This window comes from Lepidochelys kempii, chromosome 3 (assembly GCF_965140285.1).
Source record: "Lepidochelys kempii isolate rLepKem1 chromosome 3, rLepKem1.hap1, whole genome shotgun sequence".
In the NCBI taxonomy this organism is placed as follows: domain Eukaryota; kingdom Metazoa; phylum Chordata; order Testudines; family Cheloniidae; genus Lepidochelys; species Lepidochelys kempii.
Window position 1 is genome coordinate 9,753,679 of NC_136382.1, and position 20,228 is coordinate 9,773,906.

A 20,228-nucleotide genomic window follows, 5' to 3' on the forward strand; every position below is an offset into this window, starting at 1 on the left:
TCCTTCCACCTTACTACAACTAAAAACCTTCCATTGTTTTTACCGGTAATTCAAATCCCATAATCCTTTACAGCTATTTTACACTGATTAGTGCTGCTCTGAAAGTGTACCCATGCTGGGCATAGTTCTTCCGGCTTGCTCTCCTACACAGTCTTTAGTAGATGATAGCTTTGAGGTTTCACTTTGCTTTTGTTCTCTTGTCAACACTTTTCATGCCAACTGCTGAGGCTGCTCTACCACTTTTGTTTATTACCGGGCACCTAGGGATGACATAAAATAGTGGAAAAAGTTTGGCAGTCCTAGCAATTAGTAGATGTCATATCAGCCAAAGAGAATTGCTGCAGAGTACCCAAGGAAACAGAAACCACCTGTAAATAAGCAAGATGGTGAAAAGTGATGTTGTGTCTTTATTAAGCAAGAAATGAAACACATACGGGAAATTACTCTAGAAAGCAAAAATGATGGGAGCTATTTTTACATAGGCACAGAGGTAATCTTTCACTAGTGACAACTAACAGCCAAAGTGTTCCTGAAAGGAAGGACTGAGTGGAAATGAACTTAATCCCCCGCCCCGCCAAACTAGAATACTGGGAGAGGGTACCTTTGGCATTAACTGATGCCTGTGCAGTTGCAGGCTATACCTTAGGCTGGGGCACCTGCAGGCAGCTGGAGAGCACAGACACAAGGAGAGTCATCACACGTTAAGAAAACAGCGCAGCGGATCAGTCATGTCTTTCTCATTTGTCAAGCTCATCCATTACCTCCTTTCTGAAAGCTTAACTTCCACTATATTACACCTTGGGCCTGGTTCTCCACTTCAGTGCTCCATGTGCAGTGTTTATGATTGTGTGTAGTCCTCTAGCCATCTGGCACTTTCAGTCCATTCTCTTCAACAGCCTGACCATTAGCTGGTAAAAGGCCCACAAAATGTGACCATAATTCCCCTGAGTATCAGACCTTTTATGTTGGATAGTGAAGTATGTTACAATTTCCTCCATCCCAACACACACACACACAGTCCTGGTATGCTGAGATTTATGGTAGAATTTTGAGGGTCCCTCTAAAGTTGCTAAGTGCTGGCTGCTGGCCAGGGAAGGTGTGAACAGAGGCTGGAACAGGGGATGGGCTGGGAGAGACAGTGAAGTATACTGATTACAGACCTAAAAGTGGCAATTCTTCAACAAAAAAACTTCAGAAACAGACTCCTATGAGAGACTGTTGAATTGGAATTAATTTGCAAACGGGATACAATTAATTTAGGCTTGAATAAAGACTGGGAGTGGATGGGTCATTACACAAAGTAAAACTATTTCCCCGTGTTTATTCCCCCTTCCACCTCCCACGTTCCTCACACGTTCTTGTCAACGCTGGAAATGGCCCACCTTGATTATCACTACAAAAGGTTTTCCCTCTCCCCCGATAGTAAAGGTCACCTTACCTGATCACTCTCCTTACAGTGTGTATGGTAACACCCATTGTTTCATGTTCTTTGTGTATATAAATCTCCCCACGGTATTTTCCACTGAATGCATCCAATGAAGTGAGCTGTAGCTCACAAAAGCTTATGCTCAAATAAATTTGTTAGTCTCTAAGGTACCACAAGTCCTCCTTTTCTTTTTGCGGATACAGACTAATGTGGCTGCTATTCTGAAACCTGTATGCTGAGAGTGTAAGCTCTCTTGAATACTTGCATTGTAGACTGGCTTCAGTCCTCCTGCTGGGCTTCAGAATAGCTCCATAGAGAGAGAGGGTAATATCCTGTTGTAACAGGGTCCTTGGGCTGAAGAGCCTGGGGCTAATCCAGCCCAGAGTACCAGATGAGCCCCACTTGAGAGGGATCAGGTGATTCTCCTATAAAGAGCAGCTGGAAGCAGTAGGTGTGGGTATTGCTCCAGAAGAACAGAGACTGCTAGAAGTGAGTAGGCTCCAGCAGAGTCCTGGGATCTGGGTCTAACACTACAGCCAGGAAAGGTTGGGAGTAACCTGCTAATGCAGGAGGGACCCTGAGCAGGCAAGGGAAAGAGTGCAGAAGCCCCCTAGGCAGAGAAATATTTGTTTGTGAGACTTTAATTTGGGACTTGGAGTTTTATTTTGAGTTATTTTCTGTGACTAAACCCCAGACCCCAAAGATGGGTATTCTGAGCTCAGGAAGAGCATGTGGAGTCTGTAAGGAGCCCTTTGAGAGAGAAATTATTAGCAGGGCACTGCACAGACACCCCTGGCCACAAGGGGGCGCACAGGGGATGTCCAACCCTGTTACACTTGTATACTGTATTTGTCTCTTTGATTTTGACTGTAAGCTTTTTGGAGCATGTACCATGTCTTTTCATGCATAAATTTGGCATAATAATGAATTAATGTATGCTCCTGGAATAAAGGGCAGGGGGGAACCATAGAACCCGATCTGCAATTGGCTATCTCAGGTGAGAGGTGGTCTAACAAAAGATAGGTCAGGTTCAGATGCCTTGAAGGTGCACTGCAAAAATAGAGCATTACAATACCAATAACTCTAACTTGCACGTGTGTGTGTGTGCCTTTTACCCAAGGGTCTCAGAGCACTTTATAAATTAGTTGTGCCTCCTAGCCCTACTTTTGCATACAAAGGCCACAATGGTACCATTTGCATAGTGATCACCTGTGTGGAAAGCAAGAGCAGCATATTGTGCCCAAAGTGGGGGAGGTCTTGGGAAGGAGTGTCACACCTTCTCTTGTCACATGGTGGAAAACAGTGGGGATTTTTAAAAAATGGAAAATGGCCATTTCTAAACCATAGTTAAAACACTGAATGTATCATTTTTCTGTAAAACAAACACAGAAATGTCATTTAGTGACAGTTATTGTTGCCTCAGAATAAACCTCACCACTCAAACCCTTAAGCTTTGTTTACACTAGAAGGGATTTGTCAATATAGCTGTTCTTGTGTAGAGCTCTGTCCAAGGCATTTTGAAAGTTCACTGGATTCTAGCTGGTGGGAAGGTGGAAGAGCCATGATTTCTGCTTGCAAGAAATAGAGGTCAGACCAGTGTCATGCTATACAGAGCATAAACTGTTGTTCTACAGATCGTCCTATCAATTGGTATGGTGTTGCCTTGTTAAATTGATGTTTAGAGATAATCAAGCTCTTGTGAAGCTTATGAATACACTGATAGAAAATTATTTTTACATTTCATAGTAACTACTGTACAGATGAAAATATGAAAAGCCATTCTGCAGTGGAGAAGCATTCTGAGCTATTTTCAGTGCATTAGACCAGTGGTCTCCAAACTTTTTTGATTGCACACCCCTATCAGTAAAAATTTTTTGAGCACGCACCCCCAATATATGTATATTTATTTATGTCTAAATTATATACATGTACTACTGTACTAATATATTGTGTAAATTATAAAACATACACAAAAAATAGAAATTAAAAAGATGAGATAATGAAATAAACAATATTTTTAAATTTTTTTTATTTATTAACGGTACAAAAAAACTTTTACTCTCACTAAAAATTATTATTAATAATAATATTTTTAGTGAGAGCAGTGTGATTGAATATGCTTTATTATTTTTGAAAATCTTGGTTTAACACTTTGTGATACAGCAGGCGCTCAGGGTGGGGGTGCGGGGTCTGGAAGGGAGTTGGGGTGTGGGAGGGCGCTCGAGGCTGGGGCAGGCAGGAGGTGCAGAGCACTTACCTGGGGCAGCTGCTGTTTGGTGCAGGGAGTGTGCAGGTGGCTCCGAGCAGCGCAGCACCACCCCCATGGCCACAATTCTGGGAGCCGAGATTCTGGGAGCTGCCCCCCTCCGCCCATAGCAGGCAGGGCCACCCGGAACACAGGGGGGCCCTGGCCTGCAGCTCTTAAACCCCTTTCGGAATGCAGCCCTGAGAGCACGGGCCGGACTCAGGAGGAGCAGGGGCAGCTTCTCTCCAGCCGGCTTTGAAGGGGAAAGCCGCTTCTTTCCGGGCGCTAGTTGTGCAGTTGCCCCTGCTCCTACACGGGCCAGAGGACTCAGGGCCGCCCCCCCCAGCCTCTCCCCTTTTTTGCTCCTCCTGCTGCGCCCCCCAATCGATCGCCTTGCGCACCCCACTTTGGAGACCACTGCATTAGACCAATGCACAAAGACAGCATATTTGGCAAGCGTTACACAGGCCAGGCTCTTCCTTACTGTGAAATTCTCCTCGTATTTTTGTTCAGAACAATTCTGTGTTTGTCAGTGTAGTCATACGTTTTTTGAAATCCAGATAACTCCAGTGGCATTGAAGTCAGAAGCGAAAAAAATGATGCTGCTGTCCTTCATGACCTGGCGCAATTACTATATAAAAGCTGAAGCTTACGACCATTTTCTGAAACACAGAACATTTTTCAGACTTCCAGGAAGAGGAACCTGTGAACATCAAAGCAGGTCATTTTATTCTATAAAAATACACTTCAGGGATCATACATTGCACAGGAAATATGCATTCTTATTATTTATTTATTACATATTTATTATGGCTATGGGGAGATATTCAGAAATGTACTAACTATCCCTGTTCATAACCTAGGCAACCCCCAATACTTTGTCTTAAACTTTTCTGTGTCTTTTGTATGAATGAGTAAACCTTAAAATTAATAACAGGATGTAAAGGAAGCATCTATGTGGGGCGCAGTGTTCATGCAATATTCAGATGTGAAATTGTTTTATAAATGCAGCATGTACATATTTTATTGATGGATACCAGTGCATCTTGCATAGCAGGTGGTGTCAGGGAGTGCTTTTTATGTCTAAGTGTTCCACTTGCCTTTAAAGTTTCTAAGCATCCAAAGGTCACCCTGAAGATTTCTCCGTAGCTGGAAAAGAAGGTGGAGAAACACAAAATTAATTTCTTGCTCTGTTACCTCCTATCCCTTTGGTCAATTGGTGATTTTCAAAGTTAGCTTCATCTTAATTATACATCAAACAGGAGGCAAGGTTGCCTTTCACATTCACTGTTAGTTGATATGTCTTCATTTTAAGAGAGGGAATGCAAAAGGCTTGCTTCAGTGACCTGGTGCTTGTTTTAAATGCTTGCATGTAAATAGCATGATCACAGATGTGGGTGGCACAACAAAGGGAAATCTGTGTCACAGGCCAGTGCTGTGGGTTGCCCATCGCACTCATTGGTAAGGAAGGAACAATCAGCATGGGGAAAGATTTCTCTTTACTCTTCCCAGTGTTCCCCGTCGCCTACCCAGTATAGTTTAATTTTCTACCAAAAATTATCAGAATATTGAGATTGTGGGCTATGACTTTAAAAGCCCAGCACTTCCTTGGGAATAAAACTGGGACATCACAACATCTTTCCAAGTGTGTGTCTTACTCTCCAAAATGTTTAAATGCATAATCAAACTACAAGCATTAACCTCACTTTTAATAACTTCTAAAGGGACCTGAAGGATTTTAAGAACAGAAGCTGAAGTCCAGAAGATTAAAGTCTTCAGACAGTAATGGGAATAGTTCAGAACATTTTCTTTTATTGTGAAAGTCATTGTCAAGAGAATAGATTCCTGTTGTGCCTTTGTCTGGCCTCCTTACAGCTTCTCTTATAAGAATGGGGTGTAAGAATTTTAATGACGTATAGATTCTGTGCAGAATATCAGTGCTCTGCACAACCTTGATCTGTTCAATATTCTTCAGCATGATTGGTTACCCATTCCACCTCTCCCCTCTTTTTTTTAGCCTCACTCACCTGTGAGAAAGGGTGTAAAGGTCAACCAATCAAAGTACAAAATACTGAAGAGATCAAAGTTGGTTTCATGTATTAATACTTTTATAGAGTACATTAGATATTAGCATTCCATATCATTATATCTATTGTTATAGCCACACCACTTTTAGAAATAGATGATCTCTATATAGGCTTGAGATTATAGTCCCATGGTCCTAAATGTGCAGACAAAATCATGAGAAATTCACTGTAATCTCTTTTCAGGAAGTTGCTAAAGTAATAGAGTAACAGGATCACAAACATTTTCACTTCAGAAACCATCTTGTCATATGATAGAAGATGCTGCTGAAATATTAGGACCTTGGCAAAAAGAAGTCAAAGGGATGCATTGAATTTCAGTTACCAGCTAAAATTTTACCTAGAAAACTGTTATGGAAAGAATGGCACCTTTTATTTAGAAGAGCTTCTTCCTGTGTATATTCAGAGTTATTTAGTTACCTTTGCTGACCAGAGTCTGCAGGGTCAACCAGTGTACCACTGTGCACCAGGAAATAAACAAGAATTTTGGATATTATCATTTAAAAATAAAGGGCAGCATGAAAGCTTATTGGTAACCAGAATATCCACAATGGATGTTTGTAGCTGCTGAGGAGCCAGCTGGAACTTACTGACTCCTAAGAGCCCCGTGAACCAGTGTTTGATACCCATGGTCCCTCTAAGGCATGTTCTCAGGGTGGCATGGGACCAGGCTTTTCAGGGTGATTCTCGGGGAATGTTTGTATGCGTGTGGGGCCATGTACATTTTCCGCCAGCTCCCAGATGTGCTCCTCAGGATCGTACCCCTCCCAGTCAACAAGATACCAGAGTCTGCCATATTTGTGCTTAAAATCCAGGATCTTGTGAACCACGTATTCCTCTTGGCCCTGTACCTGGAATGGTGGAGAAGGTGGCTGGGTACTGTGAAGGAAAGGGTTTTCCATGTAGGGCTTCAAAAGTGACACACAAAACACTGGGTGAATCTTCAGAGATTGCAATTCAAAAGTGACTAGACGTGTTGCAGGATCTTTAAAGGGCCAAGGAACCGAAAATTCAGCTGGCAAATAGGTCTGATGATGTGGAGATGCTCTATGGAGAGCCATACATTTTGTCCTAGTGAGTAGGTGGGACCTTGCTGTCAATGTTGGTTCATATACCATTTATAGTCTGCTCTTGCTTTTTCCAGGTGGTCCTTCACTTCTTCCTGGGCCTGATGAATCCTCTGCACTAGGTCTGAGGTGGCCAGATTGGGAGAGGACACAAGTAATTGAAGATGGAACCCATAGTTGATATATAAAAAGATGGGGGCTTCGACCCATAGGCGCATGATCTGCATTGTTGTATGCAAACTCCATGTAAGGGAGAAGGGAGGACTAGTCATCCTGGTGATTAGTGATGTATCATTGCAGATGCTTTTGAGAATTTGGTTGGCCCTTTCTTTTTGGCCATTAGACTGGGGATGGTAAGCAGAGGAAAGAGATGTGTGGACCTCCAACAGGCGCATTGCCTCACACGAACTGAGACCTGGTGATGCATTCTGGAAGGCCATGGAGGTGAACTATATGGCTAATCCATAGGTGGGCTGTCTCCTGAGTGGAGGGGAGGCCTGTGCAAGGTATGAAGTGGGCCATTTTGGTAAAGTGCTCCACTACTGTCAAAATTGTTGCAAATTTGTTGGACTTTTGTAATTCTACAGTGAAGTCTACAGTGATGGCCACTCTGGGTTGAGAGGGGGTGTCCAAGAGCTAGAGGAGACCTCAGGGCTTATGGCATGGTGTCTTGGCAGGGGCACAAACATTGCAGGAAGCAATGAATGACCTTATCATGGGGCACATTCTTGGCCACCAAAAGGAGCAGGATATTAATTGTTGGGCCTCAAAGTGCCCCAAGTGTCCTGTTAGGGGAGAGTCGTGGCACAGTTATAGGCTGCTACTCTGAAACCAGTTACAGGAAAGCAATTCTTGCAGATTCTGGGGGAACATAGACATGGTCCCTTATATACATGATCCCTTCCTGGGAGTCACGCAGTTAATTGTTGCTAACAGCTTGTCTATCTATGTGAATATATCCTGGTGACAAGCTGTACTGAGAAAGTTACAAGATTTGAGAATAAGGGTTGGTTCCTGGCTGGGGCCTCATGGGTTCGTACTATATCTGTGGGACAAGGTGTCAGCCTTGCTGTTTTTGGATCCGGGGTGACATGTGATGATGAAGTCAAATCATGAGAAAAACAGGACCCACCAAAGCTGCCATTTGTTTAAGGCTTTTGCCCTAAAAAGATATTCCAGATTTTTATGACCAGTGAATACCTTCCAGGTAGTGCCACCATGCCACAAAGGTGTTTTTTTGTGATCAGGAGTTCCTTATCAAGTATTTCGTAGTTTAGCTCTGCACGGGGAGCTACCTCAAGCAATAAATGCATTAGTGTAACACTTGTTCAGGACCAAGTCATTGGGAGAGGCCAGCCCCAATTGAGTATATTTGTCAGCTCCTACAATGAAGGTTTACATGACATCGATGCCATGATGTTATGATAGCCAATATGGATGCAGCAGTAAAGGAGAGTTTCAGCTGATTGAATGTATATTGAACCTCAGGAGAACAATGGAACTGGGCATTTTTCTGGCGGAGAGCAGCGAGGAGCTCAGTTTGTTTATTGACAATTCATCCTGAATTTTCCATTTAAAAAACAAAAGAGCAAACCCCAGGAAGTGTTGCAGGCCATGTACTGTGTGGGGATTTGCCCAGTCTTGGACATCTTGGACCTTGCATGGTTCTATCTGGATCCTTTCTGGGATAAGGTGAAGAGCAAGAACTCTGTGGAGACCTGATCAAAGGAATACTTCTTGAGCTTGGCATAAAGGCCATGCTGTCATAAGCATTCCAGAACCTTTCAGATATGAGTGGTATGCTGTTGAGGGTAGTCGGAAAAGACCAATATGTCATCTGGGTAGACTACTATGTACTGGTCAAATATGTCTGGGAATACATCATTTATAAAATGTTCGAAGGTGACCAGGGCATTGGTCAACCCAAAGGGCATACGTAGCAGCCATACCATGTTTGGAAGGCAGTCTTTCACTCATCCCCTTCCTTGATTTGCTCAAGGTTGTATGCCTCCTCCCTCCCCAGCTTAGTGAATATGTGGGCAGCCCCCATGTGATCTAGCAACTCAGGAATCGGGGGTAGAAGGTAATAGTTCCTGATAGTTATCTGATTCACTGCATGGTAATCAATGCGGAGTCAGAGACTGCTATCTTTCTTCTTAATGAAATGGACTGCTGTGGCAGCTGGCAAGGTTGACTTGAAGATAAACCCTCAGGCCAGGTAAACCAGAGCACCATCAGCTCAGGTCCTGACATGGCATAAATTTGTCCAAAGGGTATATTTGCTCCTGGCTGCAGCTCTATAGTCCCAGTGTGGAGGCAGGGTTTCCTCATTGCTCTTTTCAAAAACATTGGCATAATCTTTGTGTTCTGAGGGCAATTCAGATGTAGCTGCAATGGAATGCTTTGCTGGAGAGCTGCCCCCTCATGAGTCTCTCAAGATTTGGATGCTAGGACAGGATCTACTGGCCACAACAGTGCTGCTGACACAACAGGGTATGGGAGGAAGGGATTGCTCATTTTAGGAATTTAAGCATCTTTATGGTTGTGTTAATATTTGTGAATATGGGATGAGAGTCCCTCGGAGTTCACCTTCCATATTACCTTTATTGCTGCTATTAATTATTTTATTTTTCCACAGGGCTATTAGTGTGCATAATGCTTTACAGACAAGTCAGAAGGCAATCCTTGCCTCTAGGGATTTACAATCTAAAGGATCAATTCTGCAAACCCTTTCTTCTGGAAGTAGTGATTACTACAGGTAGTAGCTGTACTGAATTCAAATGGGGCTACTCATGGTGGTAATAACTATAGCTGGTAGCAAATATTTGCAGTAAATGTTAGACACGTAACAAAAAATTAAATAAAAATAAAATAAAAAATAAGGAGCACTGAACATAGTGGGTAAGGAAGAGTGAAAAACAGGAAGGGACTACAGCTGTTGGGAGACCATCTTTCTGCAAGGAAAACAGATGGTATAAGCAGTTTGGGCTGTTCATACATTAATTGTTTGTTGCAGTGGATTTGTTTTATTTTACTACTCCTAGGTGCTTATTTCCCAAATTGAAATCTTAATTCCTTTGGTGACACAACACTAAGGTGCTGTGGAGACGATGATTAATGTTTTCAGGAGCATCTTATCTCTTCCTGATATTGAGATAATACTGTAATTACTGCGTGTAATCATTATAACCAACTTTTACCAACCCCTTTACGAGATACACACTCCTGTGCTTATGTCTGAAAGTCTACAAGTTGCACACAATCTCATTCACAGCAGGATAATAATTCTCAGTAATTTTAAATGGGAGCCTGGGTAGCATGTATCTCATATAAATGATGGGAAAAATCTGTTTTTAAGAGCTTAAAATTCTATTTTTTATCTAGCTTTCTTGATAAGACTATAATTTTTTTGTTTATAAAACTGAAAGTATTAGGCCAAATTCTGCTGAGTTATACACTTTAAAACACCCTGACTTCAAAGGAGGTTGCTCAGGGCATAACTGAGCAGAGTTTGGTCCTGTGAGAAGGTGATACAGATCCTTTGGGGCCCTTGTGGCCTCAATGCATTCCTGTTTCAGTTTCCCTCTTTAAAGTGAAGTGGATCAGCTAAATATATAGCTCTAGTTTTTCTTTAGATGTTTAATAGAACTTAGAAACTGAAGCCAAGACCCTCACCTTTGAGGATGTGGGCTTGAATCTCCTTCTTACTTTTGGCAGGTCTACATTACAGCCACTACAGAGGCACAGCTACAGCTGTGCTGTTGTAGTGTAGACACTTCCTACATCAACAGAAGGTGTTTTTCCATCGATGTAGGTAGTTCACTTCTCTTGTAGGTGGTGGCTAGGTTGACGGAAGAATCCTTCCATCAACCTGTCTCTACACCGGGGGTTAGGTCGACCTGACTATGGTGCTCAGGTTGCAAAATATTTCACAGCACTGTTAGGTCAGTGAAAGTTTTAGGTGTAGACCAGGCCGTATAGTCTTTCCAGGCAGATACAGATTTAGTGCTCAGAAAGAAAGTGAAAATAAATGCAAGCTGTTTGAAAAGTTGAAATGTAAGAGGAACAATGTGGTTTCATTTACACTTTGTGCCATTGAATTTGTGGAGGACATTTTTAAGGAGACTTTGCTGTAGTTTGCTTAGTGTGCTGGCTTTTGTTAAAGGTGCTTCGTGGCATCTAAATACTAGTATACGTGAGAGTGAGTAGTATGTGAGAGTAAGAATAGCGTCTATCAAATCAGTGAACCATGCCTTAGCGATAAGAATTTGTTTATATAATGACCCTCTGTATTTCAATAGCATCTTCCAACAGAAGATCTCAAAGTCATAGTTAAGGGCCTTTGGAAGGTGGGGGGAAAACATAAGAAATCCTTTATGGAAAATTTCATAATATTCACTTGGTGCAACTTTCCTTTCTTTGTCTACCCACTACTCAATTGGCCTAGCCACTGTTTATTCAGTGAAGCAATAAAATTATAAATTAATTTTATTTTCTTTCCAAAGTATATAAAATGTTAATTGTGGCTGAAATGCCTTCCAGGGATTCTGTTCTAATGTCACATTTCCATAAAGTGTATACAGTTTCACTTTCTGCTAATGTACTGTATCGGCATAATAAAGAGTATATTAATGTTTCTAATTTTACATTTCTGAGCAAGGCAATAAGTTAGTGAAGAGCCACCTCTAACTATACCCACGTAGGCCGGGATGCTAGATATCCCAATTCCCAGCCAGGTTTTAGATTAGAATGTGGCACAGACTACATAAGTCTTGCTTGTAGATGATCTGCTCACAGTCATGAAAAACGGTGAAAAATCATACTCATCTAGATTTCTCTTGAGCATGTGACCACATCAGTCATGAGGAGATGTTGGGTTGTCTCAGAGAAATATCAGGGGTAAGAGGAAGCATGCTCAGATTGTTCAGGATTTTCTTCTGGCTGTCCCCGGGGCATCACAGGCAACTGCACATCTGTCCCCAGAACCATGACCTGTGGAGTTCTATATTGCAGTGTCCTCTCCCCTTCTCTATTTTAACATTAAAAATAATATGAATGTACGTTGCAATATTTTCTTTAGTATTCTCCATCACTGCGCTGATCCAGAAGCTGGTAGCACACCCTATTATATTTTATGTTTATGACCTGGAATTTGTATCCATACAGATTCTAGCAACAAAAGGTTGAAGTTGTGTGACATTTTCCTTATTATTGTGGAGCATGTCTAGATACAATTAACAAGGTGAATTAATATATGGGTTCATATTTTACTTTAGAATGGTCTTTCTGAGGCTGTCACACAGAGTCACAGTGGCCCATTAAGAGGGAGCAGGACCAGTGTAACTGTCCCTCATCAGCTCATTCCAGTGGGGCTTAAAAGATGGCATCTATGCTCTAGAGGGGAGAGAGAGCTGGTGAAAGGCCTGGTGAGTCAGGGCTGCCAAAGTCAGTCAGGAAGGGTGGATGAAAGCTGCCAGAGACAGAAGATATTTCCTGCGGGAAGGCTGAAGGCAAGGAGAACAGGAAGAGAGGTTTGCCAGATGACTTCCCCAAGCCAAGGAGCCTGGGCTGGAGGGCTAGAGAGGTCTGAAGGCAGGAGAGCAGCAGAGGGGCTTACCTTCTGATGCCTCCACACCAAAGAGCTGGACCCAAGAGAAAAATGGTAGTTTGTATTTATCTAGCATTCTTCATATGATGATCTCAAAGTGCTTTGCAGAGTGTGTACAGTAAGTATTATAAAATTTGGAAGGTAAGAGACTTGACCAACGTCACTCAGGAAGTCAGCGGAAGGATCAGGAATAAAAGCCAGTCTCCTGACACCCAGTCATATGCATGTTTCAGTAGATTAGTTCCCCCAAAGGGCAGAAAAGTTCAAGGGACCAAAACATATACTGCAAGCAACATGTAGTCATAATCTGTCCCCTCTCAGAGCCATGCAATGGTACTTAGACAAGTGTAATTGGGGGCAGAATTAAATCTGTCAAATGCAGTCTTTTAATTATTATCACATCATTTACACTGCACCACAGGTGTAAGTAACTCTGTATAGGCAAACTGTGCCTGAGAAGTAAAATGTCAGTTTGAAAGGCGAGAGACAGGGTGGGTGAGGTAATATCTTTTATTGGACCAACTTCTGCTGGTGACAGATACAAGCTGTCTTGTAGGGGCTCAAGAGTGTGAGTGCCAACCTCAGGGCAGACTGTTAAGAAGCAGGGCACAAACCCCAAACTGGCCGTGAGTTCTAGACTTAGATTTCACCAATCAAGTATCAAGTGTAAACTCCTCAGGCACTGTAACAACCAAACCATGGACCACAGACAGTCCTCTTGGATGCTCTGATCTGTCCTGTTACCTAGGCAAGCCTACCTTTGTGATGGTGCCTGACACCGAGTATCACAGCATTATTCAGGTAACTTCCAAGCCCAAAGGACCAGTCACTTAATCCAGGTCAACTGCACTTTAGATCCCACATCAAAGACAAACGCTTCTAGCCAGTCCTATAGTAAACTATCTAAAGATTTATTATATAGGAAAAGGAAATGATAGTTATGTACAGAGTTAAAGCAGGTAAACATATATTCACACAAATGAGTTCCAATTTTAAGTTTTAAAAAAGCAACAGAAGCTTCTATACTAAACAAGCACAAACATTTCCATTTTAAATCCCTCTTTTCACTGTCCCATAACTTTTTGAAATGTTTTCATAACTTTAGCTACAGCAGATGCTCCTGCTGTAAAAGTATTTTGAATCTCCCACAAAAGGTGCAGAAATGAAGAATAATGTCACAACAAATGCGGAAGGCAAGCGCTGCAGAGCGATTTATCATAAAACCATGTGTCTTGTTGCATATTTATCTCTTTATGGCCTTGAATTCTTCTCCAATGCTTTTATTTGCAGGGTGATAATAGTTTTATCTAGGCAGATTCATTGTTATCATGAACTGGAATTTGAATATACATGACGTATTCATATAATACAGAAGGGCAGAACTCATCAGAACGATGGAGCTAAGAGCACTGATATCTCTTAGAGGCTCTTTCCTCCTTTTTGTATCTTTACTCAGTTGAATTGCTTATGAGTAGTTCCGCTCCTGTGTCAGAGTCTCTTACAAAAGGCAAGTTTCATAGTATTATACTCAGAAATAAATATATTTCATACCAGTGATATGAGCTATTGCTGTCAATTTGTAGCTATAGTCACTTAAAAGATCCTAATTTCTGCAGCATTTGACAGGTTGGATAATAAATGCTCTATTGATTTCTCCAGCTTTCCCGAGAGAAAGATCTTACTGAAAAAGTTACACGCATCAAGGCGTGACCTCCAGGCGTGGACTAAACTCCCATTGATGTCAGTGAGACTTGCTTGCATGAGGAATACGAGGGCTTGTCTGTATGGGGAAGTTAATGCACAGCTAGCTAGATGTTAGGGGCCTTATTCCTTCACCCACTTACTTCCCTGGTCCTTCTCGCATGAACAGAGAGCAACAATACCCGAAGTCCAAAGGTGCAAACAATTCGATGTTTATTGGGGTGAACTTCCAGCAAGCATGATTCCAGTTTCCTTCCTTAGTGTCCCCCTTCCCAGCTCTGACACCACAGAGCCTTACACCTGTGTCTCTGTTCCCATTCCTGCCCTTAGCCAAACATGATTCCAATTTCCTTACCCCCATTCCCTGTTCCCATTTCCCCATTTAGCCAAACATGATTCCAGTTTCCTTACCCCCATTCCCTGTTCCCATTTCGCCAAACATGATTCCAATTTCCCCACCCTCATTCCCTGTTCCCATTTCCCCTCCCCACACCCACACCCACTCCCTGATTGACTGCAGACTATATAGTAAAACTTGAGTTCTGCTTAGCTATACCTTAACCAATCATTTTCCTGAAATTTAACTAACCAATCCTAACATATTGTAACATGATTATGTAACCAATTATATCCCACCACCTTCATTAGTTTACACCCAGCAAAATTAATTATACAGCAGACAGAAACAATCACAGAACCAGACAGAGATTATACAGACAAACAATAGCAAAGTGGGAACTATAATGACAAAACAATACAGAAGTAAGGATTTCACATCCCAGTATTGATAAGTGAGTTCTTGCCAGACAGGATGCTATCAAACTAAGTTTCCTTTTACATCTTCTAGGCACTTCCCTTTCTCTGGAGGTGATAGGCACTATCAGGACAGGATTGTATTCCTAACAGCCCAATAGCATCTTCTTTCAATGTGACTAGTTTGGAATGTGAGGATGTGACCGGTCGCTTCCCAGCTTATAGCTGCCTCTGTTGCTTAGCCAAAGGCCTTAGCCTAAGAACAGGGCCTCAGACTGTCACAGTAAGAGAAGGACCTTACACTGGCAGACAGTGATTTTGATTGTTTCTTTTATACCTCTATAACTAGCCAAGTGATAAGAATACACCTAAATTCTTAGAGTACAGGCCTTTACAGACAGGCCTGAATATCTATATCCTAACACTAGGGTATGCACTTTTAGCACGCCAGCTACTCTGCAGTAGAATAATCTGCACTAATTCCCTGTGTGGACACTCTTGCTGCACACTAAAAGTGTCCTCAGGCAGTTTATTTTAATACACTTTAGAGTGTTTTAAGCTAAAGCACACAATGACACTTTTATTGAGCAGTCAGAGTGTCCACATGGGGAATTCTTTCAGCGTAGTAGTGTGTTGTAAATTTGCTCCCTACCTTGTTGTGCACTAACTTCCCTTTGTAGACAAGTCTCGAGTTATTCTCCCCAGAGGGGATGAGAAAATTGTTTCCATATTCAGAATGGATTGTGAAGGGGGGAAAATTTAAAAGGAAAATTTACCTGGTAGAACCGTTGCTTCCATAGTATTTTGTAAACTTTTAGAAGTAATCCTTCCACCCTTTGTCTTGTCTATTTCGACTTCAAACTCTTCAGATTTCTTACTCTCTATGTTTACAATGCCTAGCACAATGGGGGCCTGAACCCGACTGCGGCCTGTAGGTGTTGCCATAATGCAAATGATATCATAATTTTTTTTAAGAATGGCTTGTCCGTCCATGCAGATTAGCCAGTATGGCTCAGATGGTAGCCCTCTTACTTTACAATTTATTGATCACAGGCCTTTACAATGTCTTTGGCCCACAACTGTAGCCAACAGGGCCTTGGATTGCTGCCCTATTAGAGGTGCCATTTTATATATGAGACATTATACCAGCGTCACTGTCGTCGTTCTGATAACTTTCCAAGTGGAAGTTAAAAAACAAAGATCTGATGGAACTCTTTCAAAAGAAGAGATGATAACCCTTCCTTCAGGGCCCCCTTTTTTTTTCTCCTCTCTCAGTAGCATCCCTCATGGTTTCTCCCATGCTGCCACCTATGCTTAGAATGGCCTGTGTGATTCTGTGTGCCTTGTAGCCTTCCTTTCCTCCTTCAAATCCCTCTTCCAATCCAACAAGAAATGATGTTCTAATTTCTTTTGAATTATATTGAAAAAAATGTAATTATATGAAAAAGTTCCAATCAAGCAAAGTTAGAGACTAATATGATGCACGCTCTGCCACTCAAGCAACCCCATAACCTAATTCTGTGTATTTCTTCTTGTTTGCCTTCATCCCTTTTACGTGTTATCTTCCTCAGCCTCTTTTCATGCTCGCTTACATTGTCAGCTCTTTGCAGTAGGGCTTGTTTTGGGAGGCAGTTTGGTCCATACTATGGTATATCTCCATTCAAAATCAGCTTTCAACATTCTGTAAAAACTTCCCTTGAAATTAAAAGCAGCTCTCAGACAAAGTTTTCTTCAGGTATGTAACAGTGTCCTCAAAAATATGGACCTGATTCTTTTCTTATACACAATGGCTTACGACCAGTGTAACAGCATTGATTTCATTGGAGTTACTACTAACTTGCACTTGTGTAACAGAGCAGAATCTGGCCCTGTGCTCATTGCTTTCCCCGAGACTTTAAGCAATTCTGACACTTCAAATGTAAGAGAAATAGAATAGGAAACATTATATTTTGCCCTGTGGGAGATTTTAAAATATTCAGTGCAATAAAGAATCTCTGTAAAGGTTGGCCGCTAAATAAATAAATAAAATTCCTCCTGCTGCAGAATTGTACTAAAACAACCAAGTCCCTTAGAAAAGATTTTGTTCTCTGAAGTCTCCTAACACTATTGAAAACATTATTTCTGTGTCCCTTTCCTTGGAAGCAGCAAGATTTTGACACCACGAGCCAAGATAAGCCTTGGTGTTGGAGTTCATGGTACAACTCTTACTTTCACTTAACAAAAACCAAGACCTTTAGAAGGACAGGAAAAAGGTTTGAAGCCAGGAAATGTGGTTAATAGGAGGGTGGTGATAGTGGTTACACCATTTCTTTTCTTTTCAAATAATTTTCTCTAATTGGTAACCCAAAGTAATGGGTAAGTGAATATACTTCACAGCAGCAGCTGTTGGATGTTCAATGACTGGAAAACACAGTAATGGTTAAGTGTGTGGAGTACTCATCCCATCAGCAAGAGTAAGTTAATCATATACAATTCATTGAACAGTAGAGTTGCATTTGCTGAGCAGTGGGCTGTCTTCTAATTGTTGTAGGTCTTTTTCAATATCTTGCCGTATCTTTTGTCTCAGCTGTAGCAGTTTTGGGTGCATCCTAAAACTGTCAGTCTTCCTTATTTTTGCAAAGGCCTGACAATTCCTCTCTCACAATGCAGTTTAAATTGGACCAGATGCTGCATCAATAGAACAGTCTGCCCATCTTGGAGGCATTAAGCCCAAAATTATTTAGAAAATTGAAGCCTTTAACATACTCTGGATTAATGTGATTAAGTAGAGCTTGCTTTAATTCACAGCCATCTATTCCTTTATTAATAGCCATCTCATCAATGGGAGCCGCACATATGGGTACAAGATGACTGTAAGTTTAAATTGATTGCACTAAGCCTGTAAGAAAAGCATTTAATGTCTCAATAACAACTGATGTAAGACTTCACTGTGGGGCATTTGAGATAGATTTAGATCTGCTAATAGACACAGTATTTATTAACATCTCTTAATTTTTTTATGTAAACTTAATAAATGAAAGTCTTTTTTTCCTAAGGTCTGCATTTGATTTACATCACCCTTTTAGTAATAAAGGAAATAGTCTCTCTCTCATGAATTATAACAGCTGGTGCAGAGCCTAGTGGAGTGATCCTTCAGGCTTACGAAAAGGTAAAACTCATAGGGGCTTCATTTTTTTTTTTTTTTACATAGACACGTAATTGTGCTCTTACAACCATTATGAGTATTATAAATAGCTCTGTTTTGGTTGTGTTATAGCCGTAATACATATTTTTAATAATTGAGTCTCATGTCCCAATAATAATAAAAAATGTATAAAGCCCCTTACCAGCAAGGGTACATCAGCAGCATATTATAAACTCCATTTTTCAGGGGTGTGTAATTAGGCCATCATGCATTACTCATCTCAATATTTCTGTGCATGCGTGTGTGTGTGAGCATGTTACCATTTGGTGTGGCCATTTCCGAGAACAAACAAAACACGTTAAAAAAACCCAACAAAGTTGCTCTTTTAAGCAAATAAAACATTTGATATAAGCATTGGAGTTTAGCAAGTGATGAGTTTATAATGCTGTGTCAATGAGGTGAGTGCTTTTCCCCGGAGAAACAGAGTGAAACTCCCAAACTCTCATTTTCCATGGACCACTACACAGCCAAATGGACTGTCACAATGTTTGGGGCACTAGCAACATACCATGGATTTGAACAGATGACCTATTCTAAAGCTAAAAATTATAATATTCAATTTCTACCAAATAGCCTTTCAGATACCAATTTTCGGATCTAAAAAGTGGTGCAACAACCTCCCTAGAGCATGCCTGGCTTGGCCACTCCTTCTTCCCATTCTGACAAGTCTGGTCAGTTTTGATGGTAGCCCAGCAGGGGCAGGGATGGGGGAAGGTGAGGAGAAGTTTCTCTGTAATCCGTCATTGCAGCACTGAGGATCAGTTTTCCAAAATATTTAGGCACCTACAGATAGGTACCTAGTGGGATTTAACAGAAGTGCCTAAACAGGTTTAGTGCATAACTCTCATTGGAGTAAATGGGATTTTGGCATATGACCCACTTAGGAGTCTTTGTGAATCCCATTAGGTACCTATCTGTATCTTTAGGCCTGCATCCACAAAGGGTTTTACATGTTGTGATGCTCACCATTGCAACGCTTATCTTTTAGTTACCTAGAAAATCTCTGGAACAACACTGATCTACAAAGCCTGAGTTAGGTGCGTAGGCTCCTTAAACAATGGATGGGGAGAGATAGGTGCCTTAGAATGTGATCCGCAAAACTCAGGACACTGTCGTGGGCGGGAGCTGCCTAAACTAGCCAATGGGAGATGCCAGTGAGCAGAGTGTGTCCTAAGCTCCTCTCTTCTCTCTGAGATAAGCGCTCAAGTCCAGGCTGCAGGGAGGTGGACTCTCTCTTTGAGCAATCCATGAGCCGGGGGAAGATAGGTGCTCTTCCACCTAATTTGCATCCAGGGCCCAGTCTTGTAGGTGTGCTCAGAGACCACCTAACTCCACACACAAGAGCTTTGGGGAGCGAGGGAAGAAGAGGGTGACCTCCCTTGTATTCCTTACTTCAGGGGTTAGAGTACTCCCATGGGTGTGAGTGATCTCTGGTTCAAGTGCCCCCTCTGCCTCATGAGATGAAGGGATTTGAACAGGGATCTGCTTCCTCTCAGGTGAGTGCTAACTGTTGGGGTACAGAGTCATTCTCACTCTCTCTGGCCCAGTTAATATTTAATTATTCCATGACTTAACTAAAGTAGAACAACTTCAAAAGGAGAGATTGCGGGAGCCCCGCATTAGATTATCCCATAGACCAGTGGTCAGAGTAGGCCTCTGATCAGACCTACCAAACTGTGCTCTGCACACAACTTAGGTGGAGGAGCACCTATCTTACCGCAGTTTTTGGATCATTCTGGGGCTTAAACAAGTGATAGGCATCAGGGTGCCTAGAGTGAGGTAGCGGCAGATATGATCGGAGGCAGAACCAAATGGACCTAGGGACCTTTTTCTGCAAAAATGTAGGCACTGAGGGAGTTTAAGCGCCTACAGGGTTAGGAGGCAGCTAAGCAGGAGTTTTGTAGATTGCGATGGCCCATATATGGGCAGTTCATTGTCCTCTGTGGGGTTTACTCCTGGGGAAATTGTGCATAACCGCAGCACAGCAGAAAAATGCCCTCTGCAGTTTCCCTTTGCTTCCTTGCAGAAAATGGTTTCTGTTTGGAAGCAAAGAGAAGCTGCATCAGTACTCACTCACCCCTCCCTGGGACACGTGTCTGTTCAGGTGCGGGCGGGGGGAAGAATCCCTGGTCATCCAGGGATGTTAGTCCCAGCTGGTGT

General features: G+C 42.0%; 1 protein-coding gene across 7 annotated transcripts in view; it reads left to right on the forward strand.

The window, feature by feature from the left end:
* Positions 1-20,228, forward strand: part of MSRA (methionine sulfoxide reductase A) — a 450,230-nt gene that overhangs the window by 235,657 nt on the left and 194,345 nt on the right. The gene's annotated exons all lie outside the window — the stretch shown is intronic.